The 19,143-nt window shown below is 47.9% G+C and overlaps 1 long non-coding RNA gene across 2 annotated transcripts; it reads left to right on the top strand.

Annotated features, from left to right (window-relative positions):
* The first annotated feature begins 1,432 nt into the window (after positions 1–1,432).
* LOC123802978 (uncharacterized) lies at positions 1,433–10,595 on the top strand. 2 transcript variants are annotated; one of them, XR_015721279.1, is made up of 5 exons: positions 1,433–2,355; positions 2,956–3,101; positions 4,376–4,433; positions 7,092–7,271; positions 10,403–10,595. It is a non-coding gene; the product is annotated as an uncharacterized LOC123802978 (long non-coding RNA). The 2 variants fall into 2 exon arrangements; XR_015721280.1 differs by lacking the exon at positions 4,376–4,433.
* Positions 10,596–19,143: the final 8,548 nt, after the last annotated feature.

The following is a 19,143-nucleotide window of genomic DNA, read 5'->3' as shown; positions in this document are numbered from 1 at the left end:
TGGAAGTAGGGCGGTAATCCCTGCACATTATGAACGGACCGTCATCATTAGGGCAGGGGAGGGGTGTGGGGGTGGGAGGATGGGGGAGGTGGGGGATGGCACTGGAACTGGAAAGGTGCTCAGGGATGAACCAGCCCAGCCTTCCTCCCTGGGAATCCTATACCCCACCATCTCAGTCCTCAGTCACCCCAGGAGCCTCCCTCTGGTCTCCTGGCTTCACTTGGGCCCCCTAGGTGCCCCCCAGCACTCAGAGTGACTGACTATTTATTTATTTATTTATTTATTTATTTATTTAAAGATTTATTTATCTATTTGAGAGAGAAAGAGAGTGTGGGGAGGAGGGGCAGAGAGAGAGGGGGAGAGAGACTCTCAAGCAGACTCCGTGCTAAGCACAGAGCTGATTCAGGGCTCGATCTCACGACCCTGAGATGATGACCTGAGCCAGAACCAAGAGTCCGACGCTTAACTGACTGCATCATTCAGGCACCCCGCGGGCCTTTTAGAAACAGGTCAGAAGACCTCACCCCCCATTGTAAACTCCTTCATGGCTCCCCCCGTGTGGGGTGACACCACTCCCCACAGCAGGCTACTCCTGCCCTTGGCTCACCCCCCTTGTCCTGCTCCTTTAAGGCACCTACATCATTCTTTTTATTTATTTATTTATTTGTTTATTTATTTATTTATTTATTTATTTGACAGAGAGAGAACACAAGCAGGGGGAGCGGCAGGCAAAGGGAGAGGAAGAAGCAGACTCACTGCTGAACAGAGAGTCTGATGCGGGACTCTATCCCAGGACCCTGAGATCATGACCTGGGCCAAAGGCAAATGCTTCACTGACTAAGCCACGTGGGTGCCCTAGGCACCTGCATCGTTTCTGCCTGTCTCTCCCCACCCTGCCTGGATGCTCTTCCCTAATCTCCCCCTGGCTGCTCCTTCTCACCATTCAGGCCTCAGATCAATGTAACCCCCGCAAAAGACCTTCTTTGACCATCCATTTAGAGATAACCCCCCGCCACTCTGTCACAATGTCAAGGAAAATCAGGGTGGACTGTGTGTGAGAGAAAACCCAAAATCTCCGTGGTTTAAGCACAACAGGAATTTATTTCTCTTTGATGTAAAATCTGGAAGTAGCAGGTCCCAGGCTGGCACGGTGCCCTGCAGTGTCAAGGACTGCACCCAGGTACCTTCTGATTTGTGGCATCTTGGGCAAGTGGCTTTCTCTTCGTGGCTCATTGTGGCTGCTTGAGCTTCAGCCATCACTTCTGCGTTCCAGCCAACAGGAAGGAGGAAAGGGTGAAGGAAGATGTGCCCCTTCCCTTGAAGGACATTTCCTGGAGGTTGTTTCTGCTTATAAGTCAGGACTTAGTCACATGGCTATACTCAGCTTCAAGGGAGCCTGGGAAATGTAGTCTTTATGTTGGGAAGTCTTGTGTCCAGAGTTCTAGTACACGGGAAGAAAAGGGGAATGAAATTTAGAGGATACCCAGTCATCTCTGCCAGAATCACATCACCTGCTAAATAATCCTCTTCTTTTTCCTACCAGCTGAGAGTTTCCTGCTTAATTATCTCTCTCCACTAGAACATAAATGCCATGAGGGCAAGTTTTTTGCTAGACTTTTCTATCACTGTATCTCTAGAGCCTACCACAGTCTCTGGCACAAGTAGGCTCTGAATTTTTACCGAATGAATGAATGACTCCCCGTAATAACTATTTGAGGAATGTAGTCTCATTCCCATCTCACAGATGGGGAAAATGAGGCTCAGAGAGATGAAGTATCTTGCCTAAGGTGACATAGCAGGTAGCAGGGCCAAGAATGTGAACCTTGCTCTCTGTGGCTCCAGCGTTGATTCAACTCTTTCTACCTATCGGGCCGGCTCCTCAGCTCCACCCTGGATCAAGTTAGAAGCCAGGAAACAATCACATGGAGTCTATTAGCGCTGTTTCCCTGCGAAATTCCACGGCGAGTTCTCCCCATGGCATGCCTTAGCTTGGAATGGGATCCACACAAGAGCTGGCTGTTGTGGCCAGGTTTCTGTAACTTCTGCAAATCACTGGGGGCGGATGTTACATAGAAGCCATGAATTAGTTCGTCCTGGAACCCAGTGCTAGGAAGAGGTCCGGAACTTCAGACGAACTGATAGGTTTCTTTGTTTCACTTTGTTTCTCGGCAGAGGGAGAACAACCTACCTATGTTACCAGATCTTCCTTTTTCCCATGGCTGCTAGGAAATCTGGAATTTAAATTACATGCCCAGAGGCGGCCCCACCCCCAGGAGAAGTGCTGGAGTGGACAGACCGTGTGTGACGTGGAACCAGGGGGTCACGACTTGTGTCTCAGCCGATGCCTGATGCTCGGTGAGCGAGATATTCCATATTCCCTGAACCTTAGGGTCAAGGCTGTAAACGTATCATCCTTTCCTCCCAGGACCCTTGGGAGGGTCTCTCTAGAAATACCTCAATGATGCATAGATGGTTGGCCCTTACCACATGCGGGAACAGGGTACCCGGCTCACCGAGGCTGAGCTGCAACTGCTCAGGCCCCAGGAATTCTCTGATAAGATTGCAAAGTGGTCAGGGGAGGCTTCCAGGAGGAGGCTTCTTTCAGGACAAGTGGGACCCTCTGGTGCAGAATACTGGCAGCGCCGTCCCTGTCCCCTGGAGTGCTGGCCCCTTCCATTTCCCAACCCAGCAGGTCCTGTTCCAAATCATCCTTTTTGGTTCTTTCTCACCCGACACTGACCCCACGGTCTAGCCTCTGTCCCCGGGGGTGAAGCACAGCCCACGGGGGGAGAGAGAAGCTGTGGGACGGGGCACAAAATCCCGGAGACTGAAGGGCTTCCGAATGAGGAAGAGTTTAGACAAACTGCAGCCCAGGGCAGGGAGGCTAAATTCTAAGCCCTTCCCACCTCGTCTCTTTCCCATTAACCATCAACCTCTGACCCCCCTCTTCCTCAGCCGAACAAAAGGACTTATTACAGAGCACAAAGACCACCCTCAACCAAGGCGAGCTGTCTTACGGGCTGCCCTTTGATAATCCTCCCACTATTTGAATAACGTGGAGCACAGAGAGTTCAAGTTACTTCCCAGAAGTCACACCTATCGTAAGTGTGGAACTGGGGCAGGATTCCCACACAGGCAGCCTGGGTACAAAGCTTGGGAGGGGGGCAGGGAGGGAAACCCTCCAGGAAATGGCTCCTCTTGGTCAGTGAGAGTTCCAGGTCAATCCTGGTCAAGCCGCCACAGGGAGCCAGACCCCTGTGGGCCCCTCAGGCTCAGGTGGGGCTGCGGCCTCTTAGCAGTCTTACAGGCTTATGGAGGCCTGGGGGGCGGGCCGGACAGGTTGGCCAACCCCTTCCTTCCGCCCGAATCCACATTCGGTCCTGAATTCCTCCCTCCCGACCCCCTCCCCCCCGACGCCTGCCCACTTAGGGCGGAGGTGGGGGGAATTCAGAGCTCCACACCGGAAGGACCTCTGGGGAGGGGCAGAGAACCCACAGGTGAGTGGGGAGAGAGGCCCCGTACCTGGATGCTCCAAGCGTGGGAGCCGTGCGTGGGCAGAGGAAGTGCGGAGAGAGGCCCCCTCTTCCTTCCCACGGGGCTAGGGGGCTAGGGCACACAGGGAGCCGCGCACAGGTGCCAGGGGCCCACTGACCCTGCACTCCTACTCCACTCCCAGCCGCCCCTGATGACCTCAGGATAAAGTCCAAATTCTTCCTTCTGACCCAGTTTCTGTTGACCTCCTGGCCTGGCCTCCTGGCTGTGAACTTGCTCTTGATTCCAGGTCCCACCTTACTCATCCTGGTCTCTGCACTCTCCCTTCCCCTGGTTAAATGTTTAAAATTGAGCTCAGTCCCTCGGCAGGCCGGCCACCTCCCCTTCGTTGACTTGCCACCTGTCCCCCATTGGGGCTCTCCTCTCTGGGTCTTCCTGCGGGGACCCCCACCACGCTCTTCCTCCCCTTCCCGAGGGCCCTCCTGTGACTCAGTCCCCCTCTGCTTTCAGGGCAGGCCTGCACCCAGTAGGAGCTCAGAACTAGGTGGGGTGGGGGCCTTATCCCGGCTCTCAACCGTCATCAAACATCATCAGCCCCCGCTGGGAAGCTGCCCGTCCCTCCCCACTCCTTTCCCCGCCTGACCCTTTGGAACACTTGGGAGTCTGTAGCCACTTGTCTTACTGGGGGGTGGGAGAGGGGGTCAGCCCCAGGCAGTAGCCCTCTGGGCTCAGAGGGTCCCTGATGGCAGGAGCCAAGGTAGCAGGGTGCCGTGTCTAGAAGGCTGCATCTGTGGTCCCCAGGGCAACTTTTGCTGTGTGAGAGGAGCCCCAGCATTAAGGAAGGGTCTCCCCCAGTCACCCTCTCCGTGCCCTTTATTTTAAGGTAAAGTGCTGATAGAACACGTATCACTGCAGTCGTGACTCCCCGGGAAACCTTCACAGTAAGCACTGACTGCAGCTGCGCTCCTGCTGGGCCAGGGCTGCGGGGGGATGGGGGAGGTCGGAGGAGGCGGGGGTAGTGGGACGAGGTGCAGGAATTTGCTCCTGTTCAGTCGCTGTCTGTGGTGAGACAGGAGAAGGGTTGGGGGAGGTCCTCTTCCATCTTCCCTCTGTCTTTCCTGTCTTGCCCCTGGCTTGTCTCTTATATGCGTCCCCCGGGGTCTCTCTCTGTGGCTGCCCCTGCTCAGGGCAGGTGGGCCTCCCCGTCTGTCTGGGCCCCCCCTTCCAGCCCAGGAGGGCCCCTTCTCTCACCATCCCTGCTGGAGGAGGCCACAGATGGTTCCTCCAGAAAAGGGCCAGGCCTGACTTGATGGACAGCTCTTCCCTCCTCAAACAGTTCCATCCCTTCTCTGTCCCTCCTATCAGCTGAGCCAGATGTTTGGCGCCTCTGCCTGACAGCTGATGGCAGGGTCTGTCCCAGGGCCTGGGCGTATGGGTGTGTCCCCCACTGTGTGTGTGTGTGTGTGTGTGTGTGTGTGTGTGTGTGTGTGTGTGTGTGTGTGTTGCGGGGGAGGTGTGGTTAAGCCAATGGCTTTGGAGTCAAACCAACTGTGTCTGGCCTCTTACCAGCTGTGTGACCTTGAGTAAGTTCCCAGATATCATTAAAGTCTCGGATCCTTCCTCGGAACATGCGGCCTCCCAGAGAGGTTGTGAGGTAGTGTGAGATTTTGTACAGACTGCCCTGACGGAGCTCCAGGCACACAGCATGTCTGATAATTAGTAGCTATTGCGGTGGTTGGGAGAAGACCCTAGTCAGCACAGGGGTCTCTTGAGGGAGCCCTCCACCTGCTGGATCCTGACATGTGATACTCCCAGCAGGTGGGGGTAGATGCCCAAAGGCCTGGCTGGTGGGGAAGGAGAGGGGCAAAGCCTCTGGGTTCCAAAACCCCGGACCCTAGCTTCTCCTCATTTGCAGACTGTCCCAACCAGGGGACCTTGAGCTGCCCACCCTCAATCCCAACAGGAAGATTGAGCTCTGGGGAGACCTTGTGGGGGAATCTTCAGAAGCTTCTGTTCCTCCCACTCACCTCTGTGTCCCTGGGTGGGGAGGCCAACAGGCTCCAACAGACTCTGTTCAATAGCAGCTGCTCTTCCCAGAGCCTGGAGGAGGGCGGGGAGCCCCCAAGTCCAAGCTCACCAACCCCCCCTTGTTTCTTTTTGAATAAGCCTTGGAGCAGCCAATCAGGACCCAGAGCCTCGGGCCTGCCCCCCCCCCCCACTGGTTAATTTCAACTTGGGCCTGGCCAGGGGTGCAGAAGAGGCCCTGGGTGGGGTGGGGTAGGGTAGGGTGGGGTGGGGAGTAGGGAACAGTGTCTGCAGGGCCCAGGCCCCTATCTCAGAATCCAGCGCTGTCAGCTGGGAGACTTGGGAGGGGACATTAACCCATATTGCCTTAGAGAAAAAATACTAGGTCTGATATGGGTGGGAAGTGGAGGATGGGGGAAGGGTTTCCAGTCGATGCCTCAGTTTGTCTTTTGGATAGCTGGAAGACATGGGGTTTGCTAAGCCTTGACTCTGAAAAGATGGGGAGTTAGTTCATTTATTCATCCAAGGAGTAGGTCTATAACATTTATTTTGCCCTATAATGTGTCCGGCACTGTACTGGGTACTTGGAGATACAAAAGCCTTGAATGCATGCTGAGGGGCCTGGGGCCTCAAGTCTGGGAGAGAGTAAACCCCACAGTCCTGGGACTGTGCAGAGAAAGGCAGCAGCCCAGAACCCGTGGGAGCCTCCCAGACACCAAGTCACACATCATTTTGGCCTATAAACCTCAGGATGAGCAGGGATTCGTCCCCCCATCCCCCTGGAAACCTTGATGTAGCAGAGAGGTACACAGATGTGCTCAACGCACTGTACATGCTGTGTCCATGGAGGAGCGGGCCCGCGGCTTGGTGGGGCCCGCCATCCCTTCTCCCTCTCCAACGGGAAGACCTGGAGGGCAGCTGCCAAGGACGGCCAGCACCTGCGGTGTGTAGACGCCTCCTCTGCCCAGCAGCCCCCGACCTTGCCCGATCCCACCACAGGCGTGTCCTCACATCCAGGCCTCGGCTGCTGGAGGTCCTCACTCAGACCCCACGTGGCCCAACACCCAGATTGTTCTAAGTTCTCCACTCAAAGGGAATAAGAGTCCCAGGATGACAGGGGCTTTCACATCCGGGAGAAGCAAGAACACATTGAAGGATGCCAGGGGTGGGGGTGGGGGGTGGGAAGTCCTTCTGCCGGGGGGACGGACAGTTTGAGCATCACGAAGGTCAGGATAGTTAGGCAAACCGGAAATAAGTCCGGTGTGCAAAGAAGCGGGGCCATGCGCACTGGATGTCCAGGGAGTCGAAATGTGCTTCTGACCATGGACGGGCCTCTGCAGAAGCGGGCAGCCTTGTGACCAAAGGGGCAGAAAGTGAGAGCAAAAAATGAGCGAGTACATGAGAAATGCCTCACCTGGTGGCTTTAAGGTCCCTCTCCTCGGTTTGTGCTTTACAGACAGAGTTTCAATCATTGGAAAATAACCATTGCAAAGACGCCTCCGTTTGCCTGGTAACCAGACATATTGGAAATTTGGAAATAACTTTATTTGTGTATGTTTTCTCAATTGTTTAAGGCGTGTGACGTGTTCGGAAAAATCAGCCATGTTTTCATCACAGTGCGTGATCGTAGTAGTCACGGTGGCCCAGGTGACTGAGTTCCTGTTCCAACTCTGGCATTTTCCAATGGTGTGACCTTGGGCAATTTACTTCACCTCTCTGGACTTCAATCTGCTCAGATGCCTAACTGGAACCAGGTGATATCTAGTACCTTCCTCCCGGGTTTGCGAGGATTCATGAAATACAGCATATAAAGCACGTCAAACAGTGCCTGGCGCATAGTAAATGGGATAGTAAGCACTCCCTGTGTTTCTTGTCGTTGCTGGAAGGCAATGCGTCCTTAACATGTTTAGAGAAAAAAAATGTTTAGAGAAATTTAATTTGTCAAATTCCTAATTTGGGTGAATTTGTTGGGTGAATATTAGAGAGATGTTGATTGCTTAAAGCAATATCAGTTCCTCAGTAGATTCAGAAGGGTAATAAACAGGACACAAAACCAAGTTTGCATACTAGTGAGGATTTCTCTCCACCAGTAAAGGCCCTTGGACTTTAAAGAATTTAATAAATAACCTCTCCTACCCCCAACTCCTATAAACTTGTCTGTAGTGACACCCCCTGCCCTCCAGGGGGCTCAGGCTGTTCCTTGGGACTCCCTACCTCTTCTGAGCACACCGCTCCAACCACTTCCAGTCTTCCTCCTTCAATGTCGTCCCCTCCTCCCCAAATGGCTCCTTCTCTAGAGCCCTAAATGAACTTAAGCCTACCCCGTTAAAATAACTGATCTTCTCTTGACCCTACAATGATTGCTGTGTTGCTCTCCATTCATAGCTCAACTCCTTCCTCACCCCTGGTTCCCTCCTCTACCCAAGACTGTCCAGCATCTCCCCATCTCCCCTTTCCACTAATAACCAATTAGTTTCTAAATCTAATGGACACTGCCCAGCTTCCCAGCTGGATTTCTCTGTATCATTTGACATGTGCAGCCTCTCCCTTCTTGGAAATGTCTGCTTTCAGTTCCCCACCTATCTCTTGGATGGTTTCTTCTCTATCTTCTAGGCTGGCGCATCTTCCTCCTATCACCTCCCCCCATGTTGATGCTCCCCAGAGTTTGTCTTTCCTGAGCTATCTTCTCCTTACATTCTGCACAGTCTTGTAACTTGGTCCTCTTCCAAGTTGCCCTATCTCAGCCAATGACATCCCCATCCACCCATTGCTCAAGCCAGAAACGCGGGAGTAATTGTAAAATTCCACGTTATCTGGCCAATCATCAAGGAGCTATCCGTTGGCTTCCCTATAACTGATGGCCTACTACAGCCCAAATCAGAGCCTATCACTCCTTGCTGATGTTCAAATCTCATAGCGCTAACCTCCCCAGTTCCTCTTCATTCCGTCCACAGATGCACTAAACTACATGTAGGTCGTGGATGATTGTCACAGGGCGTGGCACGCACTAGATACTCAATAAATGTTTGTGCGTGCTGATGCTGAAAGGTGTAGGTGAGAAGATGGGGAAATACATACCATGCGGTTCCCAGTGGTCAAACCTAGAACAATTTGAGTAAAAAAAAATAAAGTAGTATTGGATTATAACCCAAAGTATAAAATAAATATCCATGAGTCTATATTGATACATTTAAATGATTGAATAAATTAATAGATGTAGGGGAAGAGGTAAATCTCCCAAACAGCAGAATTCTAGATAATATATGGTACTCCACCTTCAAGGAGGGGGGGAGCATAAGTCCCCACTCTTAAGTGTAGGCAGTGCATAGCGACTCCCTTCAAAAAGACTACAGTTTGGGAAGTGTGTGCTGGGGGGAGGCATGTAACTTGATAGCGGAGCAACCTGACAGACGCTACCTCAGCCGTGAGGCTGGTCGACATCATCAGCCGTTAATGATGTTGATAGTATGTGTACTTGACATGATGGGATGAATATGGGACTCCGTGATCTTCCTTCCTAAAACTCATCAACTCTAATCATGAGAGAAGCATCAGACAGATTCCCATAGAGCAGAGTGATGGGTTAATTCTACGTGTCAACTTGACTAGCCTATAGCACTCCACCATTCATCAAACACTAATCTAGGTGTTGCTGTTTTGTATACGTGATTAGCACCTACAATCTGTTGACTTTACGTAAAGGGTAATAGGGATGGTCCTCGCCAATCGGTTGGAAGGCCTTAAGAACAAAAGTAAGGGGTCCCTGATGGAGAAGAACTTCTGCCTGTGGACTGGTCAGTGTCAGCACCTGCCCTACAGACTTTGGACTTGCCTAACCAGCCCCCTCAACTGAGTGAGCCCATTTCTTGGAGATAAATCAAATATGCCAAATATAAATATGTATATGTATTTACATATAAATATCTGTGTATATATTCATGTGTAAATATCTATGCACATCTAGAATATATTTATAAATACATAAACATACATACATATATATGTACAGAGAGAGAGACATGCTTATATATCTCCATCTGTATGTCTCTATCTATCTGTCCTACTGGTTCCCATGGGTTAAAGAGGAAACCAAAATGGAAATTATAAAATGGTTTGAACTGAATGAAAAAATATTTGTGAGATATGGCTAAAGCAATACTCAGAGAAAAAACTGTGGCCTTAAATGTATATATTGGAAAATAAGTTTATAATAAACAATTTAAGTACCATTTCTATAGTTTAGCAGAACAAGATGAGTCCCTTAAAAGTAGAAAAAAATAAGAGTAAAAATACATAAAACCCAAAATAAAATATTATAGACAGAATCAGTAACAACAAAGTTAGTTTTTTAAAAAGATTAATACAATTTAAAAATCTCCAGTGTGATTTATCAAGAAAACAAAGATCTCATATTGCAAATATTAGAAATGAAAAGGTGATGGGGCGCCTGGCTGGCTCAGTCAGAAGAGCATCGGACTTTTGATCTTAGGGTTGTGAGTTCAAGCCCCACGTTGAGTGTAGAGATTATTTAAATAAATAAATAACGGGGTGCCTGGGTGGCAATAAAAAACATTGGCAAAAGACTTGAACAGACACATCGCACATGCGCAAAAATAAATGGCTAATAAGCTCGTGAAAAAGCTCCACATCACTAGTCATCAGAGAAATGCAGATTAGGCACACAATGAGATACCATTACATACTCACTTAAATGGCTAAAATGCAAAGAGAGCAACAGCACCAAGTGTTGGAAAGGAGGTGGAGTATTGGAAATCTTACACTTTTATACATTGTACGAATTGTACAACCACTCTGGAAAACGGTTTGGCAGTTTCTTTAAAAGTTAATCATATACTTATCTTATGATTCATTTATTTACTCCTAGATATTTACCCGAGAAGATATGAAATATATGTTCACGAAAACCTTGAATGAGAATGTTCATGGAAGTTTTCTTCATAATAACCGAAAAACTAGAAATAGTTCAAACGTCTATCAACAGGAGAATGAATAGACAAACTCTGGCGTACTTATCAATAAAAATAAACAATTACTTACCCATGCTTCCACATCAGTGAATCTCAAAAGCATTGTGCTGAATGAAAACAGCCAGTGCCAAAGAGTATTTATTGTATGGTTCCATTTATATAAAGTTCTAGAGTAGGCAGAATTAATCTGTGGTTCTAGAAATCAGTAGTTGCTTCTGTGGTAGTGGGGATTGACTGGGACAAAGCAGAGGAGAATGTCCTTGGGGTTGTGGAAATGATCTGTGCCTTAACTGGTATGTGGGATACAGGAGTGCATCTCTCTATTAAATTAGTGAATGGCATACTCAAAATCTAAACATTTTGTTATATATCAATTATGCCTCAATAAAGAAGAAATACAGCAGGGTACCCCTACATACCCAGCGGAATGGCTAAGATTAAAAAGAAAAATACTGAATGTTGGCAACTCTATAAAGCAAGTGGACCTCTCATACATTGGTGATGGGAATGTAAAATGGTACAACCACTTGAGAAATTACTTTATAAAGTTAAACACATACTTACCATATGATCTAGCAATTCCACGTCTAGGTATATACCCAAGAGAAACAAAAATATTTGATTAAAAGTATTGAAAATTTATACAGTACTATTTGTAGTAGCATTAGCCAAAATAGTCAAAAAGAATCAAAACAATCCCGATGTCCACCGACAAGTGAATGGGCAAATTGTGTTACATCCACACAATGGAATAATACACCTTACCCACTGTATTTAGCCACCAGTCCCCCTCAGCAAATGAAACTTGCAACAACATGAATGAATTTCCAAAATGTTATGCTAAGTGAAAGAAGCTAGACACAAACTTGTACCTCCTATATGATTCCATTTAAATGAAATTCTAAAGAAAAAAAAACCTAGTTTACAATGACAGAAAGTAGATAAATGGTTGTCTGAGGTGAGGGGTGATGCAGAGGATTGACAGGGAAGAGGCACAAAGAAATCTTTTCGGTGATGGAAATATGTCATATCTTTATTGAGGGTACATACATTTGTCAAAACTCACTGACTTGTAAAATTAACATGGGTGCATTTATTGTGTGTAAATTATTCTTCGGTGAGGTTGATTTTTTTTTAAAGATTTTATTTATTTATTCGACAGAGATAGAGACAGCCAGCGAGAGAGGGAACACAAGCAGGGGGAGTGGGAGAGGAAGAAGCAGGCTCATAGCGGAGGAGCCTGATGTGGAGCTCGATCCCATAACGCCGGGATCACGCCCTGAGCCGAAGGCAGACGCTCAACCGCTGTGCCACCCTGGCGCCCCTGGTGACGTTGATTTTTAAAGATGGAGACACCAACTGACAAAGTCAAACTAAAAAACTAAGAATAAAAAGAGAACAAACAAAATACCCAAATAATCCACAACCATTAGAGAAATCGGATCAGCAAAGGCAGTTCCATGACCAGATACCTTCATCACTAAATTCAGTCACATATTCGAGAAGCAAGTGCTTCGGAAGATTCACAAATTATTCCACAAAGCATAAAAAATAAGGGGGCATGTCTTAACTCATTTAACAACATAATCTTAATACCCAAACCTGGCATGGATAGTACAGGGAAGGAAAATAATAGGTCAATCTCACACATGAACATAAATTTTTAAATCATAAATGAAGAAAAATTTAGCAACCTAAAACCAGTAGAGAGAGAGAGTACACCATGACCAAACTGGCTTATCCTGTAAATGGAATTTATAACAGAAAAATAAGTTAATGTAAGCCTCCACATGAATATGAAGAAAGAGTAAAAACCACATATTCGTCTCAGAAACAGAAAACGCATTTGATAAAATTTGCCATCCATTAATGATTAATAATTTGAGCAAATTAAGAATAGAAGGGAACTTCTGTAACCTGATAAGGAATATCTATAAAAAACCTATGGCAAACATCACACTTAACAAAATCTTTCCTTCTGAGGTCAGAAACAGGACAAGGATGCTTGCTATTTGGTAAGGAAAAAGCAAACCTGTTTTTGCAAATGACCTAATCGTGAGTCAAGACAATCCAAAAGAAGCTACAGGTCCGTTATTTCAGCTTACAGAACTTTTTAGTAAATTAGCAGCATCAGCTTAAAAGTCAATTGCACGAAGGCAAACAACTCAATTACAAAATTGTCAAAGGATTGAATAGTGAAGATCTACAAATGGCCAAGAAACACATGAAAAAATAATCAACATCATTCGTCATTAGAGAAATGGGAACCAGAACCACGATGAGAGACCACCTCACACCTACTAGGATAACTATTATAGAAAATGGAAAACAGCAAGTGTTGGTGGAGAAATTGGAACGCTCGTATATGACTAGTGGAAATATAAAATGGTTCAGCCACTGTGGAAACAGTTTGGCTGTTCCTCAAAAAGTTAAACATAGAATAACCATATGACACAGCAATTCAAAAGAATTGAAAATAGGCGCCCACAACAGATCCCAGATGGCCCTTTTGGTCTTTCTGCCCATTACAGTAATTATGTCCACCTTGACTCTGATGGTTAAGTGCCATCACCTGGCCTCTGTTCTAGGCTCCTGTTGTACCTGTTGACTCTAGGAAGCCCACTTTCACAGCAGTTTCCACTACCATCAACTTTCACCTGCAGAGCAGAGCCACCACTGAGCTGCAAATGGTACCAGTGCCCTCCAACAACTAGCATATTTCTTATCACTTTATTGAAGGAAGTATCTCTGGACCTTCGTGAGGAACACAGGAGGCTGGAGGGTTCTCTGGTCACATACAATCATAATTTCATCCTGTGTGCCCACCTCTCTGTGCCTTTGAACCTCTTCCCCAAGGAAGTTCCCTTTCTGCCAAGGAAGTTCCAGCATCACCACCTCATTTGCTGTAATGTATAGTTTTCCTAAACTTTGAAGATCTATGCCAGTAGCATATTGCAACTGGCTTCAGATGCCTTGCCAAGCCTTTAACATGTTAAAGTCTCAGTCATGGTAGCGTATCCCAGATCAATAAACTCTCCATCATCCAGACTTATTTATATTCCACCCCCTGGCCCTAGTCCAGCACCCTCAAGATCCATTCCCAAGCATGTTCCCCCAATTTCTGCTGCTACAGGTTGGCCAGATCCTGCAGTCTTTTGATGAATTATCCCTTTTTTCCCATAGCTGGGACAGTACTTCCCCCACTCAGTTCATGGTGACACTTGACCAAGCTATTGGTCTAGAATCACAGAGGGGGTCAGGGTTCGATCTTGAAGAGGGCAGGTATCATCTTGTGAGGCATTTGCCTCAGGTGAGACTTTGCATGATATCCAAGCAAGGAGAGGCTGCTCTAAGGAGAAGAGGCCACTTCTGCTGGCCCAAAGGGTTCAGGAAAATCTGGGGGTTCCTGGACAGATGATCCCATACCAGGTCTGAGGGTCCTACTTCTAATCTACCAGGGTCATGACTTGCTGTGTCTTTAAACATATAATTCTGCTCTTCTCACAATCAGATTATGGCATTGATTTTCAGCACAGTCTGCCCTGCACAAGCTGCCGATGAGAGTTTCGTTAGATGCTGCCACAGAGGCCTTCTGGCTCTTACACTGTACCCTGAGTTGATGGTTTGGCTGAAGAGAGTCTCTCACTTTTGTCTTTTAGCACTTCGATGGCATTTAACAACAACCGGCCAACTCCACAATCCTTATAATTACCATTTCCCTCTTATATCGCTAATACTAGAGAGAGACGCACACGTAGTGCTTCCCCGTATTCACCGCAGTGAGAGTGAGCGTGACGGGCAGCAGTCTAGTGGATATCAGCGCCCCCGCTTACCTCAGCAATGGAATCCTTATTGCCATCTGGATGGTGAGTGTTCCAATTCCAGAATCCTGTCCTGGGGATCTGCTTCTTAGGACCACTTCAGATACCAGCTGTATTTTGGGGGGTTGCCCCAGAAGGAGAACCTAAGTCAAGCATTCAAAAGCAAGTCTTTATTTGAGAAACGATGCTAAGCAAGTGGGAAAGTAACATGGGGAAGAAGAGGAGGATAATAAAGGGTGTACCGTCAAACAAGTTAAGAGTGTGAACCACGAGAGCTTAAAATTCCATTGGGAAACTCGGAACCAGTAATAATTGAGCCTCAGGACCATCCCACGTGAGGGCTGAGGGAGCTGAGGTATTTATTCACCAATCCCCATCCAGTATTCCCTGAAGGTTGCTCTGGGTGGGAGTACCATTCCCCAGAACTTTCAGCCTGTCCAGTGTTAGCAGGGCAGGCTCCAGTGGCCAGAGAAAGCCCTCAGGGAAAGAACTGCAGTTTTTCTGGCAGTTGGAAGTTCTTCCAGTGAACCCAAGGGCTTGAGGAATGTGGAAGGAGCATGGACAGCACTGACTACACCAAGGGAAGAATCCTTGCCCTAGATGCAACAATGGTTCCACTCAGATGGAGATTAAGGCTTGCCTAGGCTCACAGCAAAGAAGGAGGTTACCTTCTGGGGCGACTATCCCAAATACCAAGGGATAGTGGGTTGCAGCTATACAATGACGGTAGGGAAGACTGTCTAGAACCCATGTGATTCTCTGGTATGGCTCTTTCTTCTTCCATGTCCAATAGCAAAAGTTAAAGAAAAAGCATAGGAACACAATTCTGAGGATTTAGATTCATCAAGAATGAAGGTTTGGTCACCTGACTTGGTTAAAAAACAGTAATAACAAACTGAGGTTTTGGCTAAGGGCAAAGTGAAAATGAAATGAGTAATGGAAGAGGAGAGTTATAAAGATCAATTTATGACAAGTTACAGAAATAAGGATTATAGGGGGCACCTGGGTGGTGCAGTCATTAAGCGTCTGCCTTAGGCTCAGAGCGTGATCCCAGAGTCCTGGGACCGAGCCCCACATCAGGCTCCTCTGCTGGGAGCCTGCTTCTTCCTCTCCCACTCTCCCCGCTTGTGTTCCCTCTCTCGCTGGCTCTCTCTCTGTCAAATAAATAAATAAATAAATAAATAAATAAATAAATAAATAAAATAAGGATTATAGAAGCTACTGGTATTTTCTTTTTTAAAAGATTTATTTGAGGGGGACACCTGGGGGGCTCAGTTGGTTATGCATCTGCCTTCGGCTCAGGTCATGATCTCAGGGTCCTGGTATGGAGTCCTGCATCAGGCTGCTTGCTCAGTGGGGAGCCTTCTTCTCCACCTCTCCCTCCACCTCTCCCACTGCTAGCTCTCTCTCTCAAATAAATCTTTTAAAAAAAAGATTTTATTCATTTATTTGAGAGAGAGTGAGCATGAGCAGGGGGAGGGGCGGAGGGAGAGGGAGACAAGCAAACTCCCTGCTGAGCAGGGAGCCCAACTCGGGGCTCGATCCCAAGACCCTGAGATCATGACCTGAGCTGAAATCAAGAGTCGGATGCTCCAGGGCGCCTGGGTGGCTCAGTCATTAAGTGTCTGCCTTGGGCTCAGGTCAAGATCCCTGCTCATTGGGGAGCCTGCTTCTCCCCCTCCCTCTGCTGCTCCCCCTGCTTGTGCTCTCTTGCTCCCTCTGTCAAATTAAAAAAAAAAAATCTTAGGGGCGCCTGGGTAGCGCAGTCGTTAAAGCGTCTGCCTTCGGCTCAGGGCGTGATCCCGGCGTTCCGGGATCGAGTCCCACATCAGGCTCCTCCGCTGGGAGCCTGCTTCTTCCTCTCCCACTCCCCCTGCTGTGTTCCCTCTCTCGCTGGCTGTCTCTCTGTCACATAAATAAATAAAATCTTTAAAAAAAAAATCTTAAAAAAAATAAAGATTAAAAAAAAAAGAGTTGTATGCTCAACCGACTGAGCCACCAGGGCTCCTCCAGGAATTTTCTTTCTTGCTTTGTATTATATATACCCTCTCTCTATTTTAATTTCCCCCCTCCTTCCTTTTCCTTATTATTTTATATAAAGGTTGTCGTTGGTAGTGAACTTTATACTTCAGTCTTTCAGTTACAGAAACCTCTAGAGGAAATGTGGCTGAACTAGGAGAGGTATTAGTATCACCCAGAAATGGATACTGTTACTGTAGAGACTTTGCATCTCTACTTTTGGGGAGGGCGCCAGAGCATCTTCATTTGTACAAAGGACAATTGCATCTTGCTGGGCAAAGGCATGAAGTTTGTTACCGTTCAAATATGTATAGAAACGTGTGTAAATGTTGAGCAGGAAAAGAGGCAGATGGTTACCTGTTATTCATTTCTTGTCTTTCTGCTCCAAATCCATTCTTCCAGTCTCTGCTGTCCGATGCTGGGTGGGATTAGGACTCTGCAAACTTGTTTTCCAGACTCCATTACTAACTGGCTTTCTGTGAGGTTCTGCTAATAGGAGACACTAGAGAGAGATGGAATGCAGGAAGAAGGGAGAAGAAACTATCTCCCCATTTTTCTGGTTTTGTTCGAGTTCCTGTCATTGGAAGTTGTCTCCAGCCTTCAGCTTCTTTCTGCATGCCCAAAACCCAGCTTTGTAGATGATTCCTCTGAGGAATAAGCAGCAGCCCGCTGGTGACTCTGCCTGAGTCTGAGCCCCAACCTAGCAGGGCCCTACCTGCGGGCTCCTTGGGTGTAGTAATCCCACCTCTTATCTTTTGTTCCCTCAGCCCTCCTTGCTTCATTTAGTTACTAGTTCCACAGTGCCTCAGTGTTTTTTTTTTTTTCTCTTTTTGCTTTTAGTCTTCTAACTCCTGTGTAACCAATTCCCTGCATTAAATCTCCTCTATCTGAAATACATAACACAGTTTCTATTTTTCTTACTTGGCCCTATCTGATACACAAAGTTACGCTCGGTGATAGAATAGAGACTAGTATTGACATGCATTGGAATAGTATACAAGGAAAATAATATAGAAAGAATAGAAAGAATAATACAGAAAGAATTTTCTTTTAATAAAGAAACATTAAACTATATTTTTAATTGATGGACACATAGGTGATAAAACTATTAAGAAACGCAAGTAAATGATTATCACGAAGGTCAGGATAATGGTTATCTCGGGGGTATGGATGCAGATGAGATCTGGGAGAAGTATATGGGAAGTCCTGAGTTCTTGACAACTTTCTATTTCTTGATCTTTAAGGGGATGACGCAGGTGTTTGTCTTGTAAACAGTCTTTAAACTGCGCATATGTGTTTTATGTGCTCTTTTGTGCATATAACATATCCTGCAATTGAAAAACAAAAGACCACCGTGATTGGCATTGGCTGTGTATCTGGAGGCAGGAAGATGATAAGAGGGGCTTCTAGAAGTGAGGTAAGAGGGGAAAGGCAAAGGAGAAATGGAAAAGACCAAGTCTGAGGTCCCAGAAGCCAAGAATTGAGGCTGAAGTTGAGTGGGCATGAGATCTGTGCTGGGAGCCAAGACCTTCTCCCCTGCCCCCGGGGAGTCAGAACAGCGTTGTGAACTTGTAGCCTTTTATCTCTTCCTCCTCTGTTCGTGCTAACGGAGGGTTCCTGCCTGCTGATCCTACTCAGATGTTGGTGCACATCTGAATCGATGTGGAGACATTTGACTTTATACTTGCAAAGTGGAGTAAATCAGCAGGTGGGTGGAGTTGGTGAATAGATACAGGCTGAGCCCTTGGATGGACATTCCTGAAGCCAGATAGGGAAATTCGGTGGACCCCCTCTTAATCAACACAGAAAGATGTCTGTGGGAGCTGGGGATTTCAGCGTATGAAAAAGAACAGGTTGAGTAGAGGAATGAAGCAGGTGAGAGTAGGGATGAGAGAGCAACTGGGAGGTAAAGGGTGAAAAAAAGCCAGACTATGCCTCCATCTCTTTCACTTTCCCCTAAAAGATGCGATCAGCTTTGCGGGCCCTCCTAGCCTTGCAGAGATTTGATGGCACCACGCAGCAATGCTGGCAGCCACGAGGTTAACCCTCAAGCCCTCTGCCCTGGGGTGATGCGAGGAGGTAGGACTCCCGAGAGAAAGCAGTGCCTTAGCACCACTGTGGGCACCAGTCCTACTGCTGGGAGCCCCCACGGAGCCCAGGCCCATAGCTGCCAGTCTAGTCTCACTGTCCTGAGTGGTTCCAGGCGCTGGGCTCCTACAGCTTATTCTGGATTCCCATCCCCCACCCTAGGAGCAGCTGAATACATCCGTTGGTGCTGACAATTCAAATGCTAGACACACAGTCTCTCCGACTGCTCCTTGGCCTCCAAGGTTAGCGCATAGGGTCACCTGCACCTTCTGGACGTAGACCTGGCCCCGGTCTCTCTGAGAACGCGGATACAGAATGGGTGGGGAGGCGGGGCTGGGATGAGGGTGAGGACCTCCTTTCTCCCGCAGCAGGAGGAAAACTCTGAGACACCACCGATCACAGGTCAGAAACAAGGGAGTTCAGTCGTCAGAACTCAGAAACGCGAGGCGAGGGGTCCCCGGCCCTGAGTGTGGGAGTGGAGAACAGGTCAGATGCCCCCTCTTTCTCCTTCCAATCGCTGCCTCTTCCGGGGACCCCCTCCGCCCTCCCTCGGGCCCCAGCCCCCACCCCCAAATTCTGCATCCTCTGCGGATTGGTGCCCAGCCTGCCGGGGGCGGGGCCCGAGGGCCCTGACGTCACCGACCGAGGGGGGCGGGCGGTTAAGGGAGGGGGGTGACGGGCCCCGGCTCAGCACCTCGGAGAGCTCCCTC

Source organism: Ursus americanus, chromosome 23 (genome assembly GCF_024610735.1).
Source record: "Ursus americanus isolate L20-20 chromosome 23, mUrsAme1.1.p, whole genome shotgun sequence".
In the NCBI taxonomy this organism is placed as follows: Eukaryota; Metazoa; Chordata; class Mammalia; order Carnivora; family Ursidae; genus Ursus; species Ursus americanus.
Note: the sequence above shows the minus strand (reverse complement) of the source record. Positions and strands in the feature narration are given on the sequence as shown.